Raw genomic sequence first — 3477 nt, 5'->3', positions numbered from 1 at the left:
AGCCCAAATTTAATTTCTCTAAATGTTTCAGTATTTATTTGTTTGATTATTTTATTATTTTCTGAAATGTTTCAGTATTTTTTATTTTTTTTCCAATAGATGTACTTTCTATGATGTAACGATGTCGAAATATTTTATCAGAAATTTAAATATCAAGTTTTATTTCAATTATAAAAACGAAATTGAATAATTTATAGGTTTTATTAATAATAATGTATTTCTAAAACTAAAATAAATTGAATACAACATTTTCTGCAAACATCAAGAACGTTAACGTAACCATTTCTGCCACTAATCCTATCGGCTAAGTCAGTTTAGCTTTTTCAATCTTCTACATTGGTTTCGATATTGAAAATATAAATAAAACATAAAAAATTAATGTGTATATATTAATATATATATATATATATATATATATATATATATATATATATATATATATATATATATATATATATATATATATATATATATAAACACCCAACGAACACTTGCTGGACATCCAAGTGGTACATCAATGATTATAGTCGGATCTGTTTTTAAATCCTTAGTACTTATAGATGAATTTAATTTGCCAATATCTTTAAAGGATTTCTAAAAAAAAAAAAAAAAAAAATATATATATATATATATATTTATATATAATAAACATTTATTTTTCAAATTTAAAGAACGCACATTTTACAATTTATTATTTAATATCTAAAACTATTTTATTGAATTGCTTTAATAAATTTGACTTTAAAATTCTCACATTGATTTTCTGAATAAATTGATACTGAAAAATCTACATCTAAAAGATAAAAAAAAAAGATAAAAACGTTATTCTTATTACATTAAAGCTAAATATTTCAATTCTTTTACATTTTTAAAATTTTGAAAGTTTTGCTGTACAGCCCTCGGAATTAGGGTCGGCATTTGGCAATGCAAACCTAACTGCCGAACTTAGCGTTTGAGGTTGCTAAATATTTCCGAACATTTTAGGTTTCTACTTTTTATGATGGAACTAGTCAATAAATGTTTTTGCTGACCTGATGATGACCTAAAACATATCAAGGTCTGCAATTTTTTGCCAACTTCAGTTTTTTTTATTTTCAAGGGTTGGGTGTTTTATAATAATAAAAAATAACTTATTTCTATACCTTGTTGCTATAAACATTAAATAAAATATATATATTGATTGAATACCAGTCTTACAGTCTTACCAGTTCCACAAGTTGATTCTGGTGAGCTACAGAAACGCTTTTTATCTCTTAAAAAAAATTAATAATTGTGTAGTAATAACTAATAATGGTAAATTAGTTGAAAGAAAAATAAAATAAAAATATAAAAGTTTGTATTTCCTTTCAGAAATGTAAGTACAGAGAGCTAATTCAGCCTAAATCGAGAATATGCAAAAATATTATTAAAAATAGTTATGATATTAATAAAAGTTATTAAAAAAAAATCCCTTATTTATATAATTATACAAATTAGTAATATTTAATTATATAAATAAGTAATATTTAATTATATAAATAAGTAATATGTAATTATTTAAGTAATTATTTACTAGAATAAAAAATTGAAAAACAAAAGCTTTTAGATTACCTTTATTCTTGACACATAACTAGCTTTAGCAAAAATAAATACAATAGATTCTGGCACTAGAACTTTAAATACATAGTCACTATCCTAAAAAGATCATTACTTAAAAAACAAAAATAATACTGGAAAGTTGAATATTATCCAAATAGATGATTTTAAGATGAAATAATTAGAAATAAATATATGATTAATATTATAGATTATGATTACCTTCAAACTATTAAAAGCTAAAACAAAAGCTTTAAAAAGATCATGCAATTGATCTTCTGTCATTAGGCTAAGGAGATCTCTGTTACAAAGATTTTCTGAATAAATAAACGGAAATGCAAAAACATGTTAATGGATTTAGCATTTAGTAAGTTGTTATCTACTTTGACTAAAAGTCGATTTTAAATACTTGAAGTCAAAACTATTTGACTTCAAGTATTGAAAATTGAATACTCAAAAATAAAATAATGCAAAAGATTTTATTTACATTAAAATATTACACGTCATTTTGTTTCCAAACTGATGTTTAAACAACTCCCAATAAATAAACAAATGCTAAAATATATTTTTAAGAACACAGTATTTAATGAACTCTAGGGACCTTCAAATTTGTTCAAAACAAACTCCCTTCATAATTAAAAAGTAACTGGCAAAGGTGGGATTTGAATCTGCAATCCTGCTGCGACACAATAATAGCAGCACACTATACAACTGAGCTATCCCGACTCAATAGTATATTATATAAAAATGTATCTGTGAATTATAAATTTAAGTAAGATACTTACTTGACCAGAATAAATAGATTATAGCAACTGAGAAGTGCTATTTCAATCATACATTTCTTTGTAAACAGATTCAATCCTATAAACATTTAATTATATCCTTATTTTATTACAAACAGTTATAAAAAAAATATTACCACAAAATAAGGTAGACCGTATCAGGGATCTTTCTCTCACATCTAGACTTGAAATTTAAAAAGAATTTCATGCAAGTTATTAGATTGTATTGCAATCTTACACCTGTGAATCTATCGAACATAAAAATTCTGATCCAAAAATAAAAAATCTATTAATAAGTCATCATTTAGTAAAATCTTTACTTTTTGGCTTTATTTTGACTGCCAATTTTATGAGTTCAAGCTTAATGCCTTATTAAGACTATATTTATTGAACAACACTTTTATTTCTCATATATTTACACATCAAAAATTGTATACAAAATTTAACATATATATAATTTTTAACATATATATATAACTTATAACATATAATATTCACGAATATGTGTATCAAAAATTATATACAAATATGAATAGATTGTATACCTGCTGTAACAAATGTATCCAAGTCTTCGATATCACTTTAACTACCTTGAAAGAATTATTAGACAAGTTTGAATTTTCGTTTTGTTTTAAACAGAAAACAGAAAAAGTGAAAAACAACAACTTTATATTTAGAGTATAAGTAGAGTGCTCAATGTTCTTAAAAGAACAGAGCAATTATAAATTAGTAGAAAATTACTTAACAAAAATTTATCTCATTGATAAATTTTTGTTAAGTGATTATCAAATTAACCACTGTGTTTCATCAATAAAGACTCATCAGAAATGATGATTTTATCATGAATCTTTATTGATGAAACACAGTGTTAAATGAGATAAATTTTTGTTAAGTGATTTTCAACTAATTTATAATTGCTCTGTTCTTTTAAGAACATTGAGCACTAGGGATATGACTTTTTAATTTTTTTTCAAATAAAATGTTTCCTGTATCATAAATCGATGAACTTTTACCTAAAATCATGAAAAAAGGCCCAAATAGCTTTCTGCAACAAAAAAAGGTCACCCCCAAAATAAAAATTTGATTTACCATTTTTATACATTCATTTTTGACCGATGTT

At 23.4% G+C, this 3477-nt stretch overlaps 1 long non-coding RNA gene across 1 annotated transcript; it reads right to left on the bottom strand.

Moving 5' to 3' along the window:
* Positions 1 to 476: 476 nt before the first annotated feature.
* On the bottom strand, positions 477 to 3088 carry LOC136082042 (uncharacterized). Its single transcript, XR_010639365.1, has 4 exons — positions 2903 to 3088; positions 1206 to 2436; positions 755 to 793; positions 477 to 594 (listed from the first exon to the last, which is right to left on the bottom strand). It is a non-coding gene; the product is annotated as an uncharacterized LOC136082042 (long non-coding RNA).
* Between the last annotated feature and the right edge of the window lie 389 nt (positions 3089 to 3477).

Source organism: Hydra vulgaris, chromosome 06 (assembly GCF_038396675.1).
Source record: "Hydra vulgaris chromosome 06, alternate assembly HydraT2T_AEP".
NCBI classification, from domain to species: domain Eukaryota; kingdom Metazoa; phylum Cnidaria; class Hydrozoa; order Anthoathecata; family Hydridae; genus Hydra; species Hydra vulgaris.
Note: the sequence above shows the minus strand (reverse complement) of the source record. Positions and strands in the feature narration are given on the sequence as shown.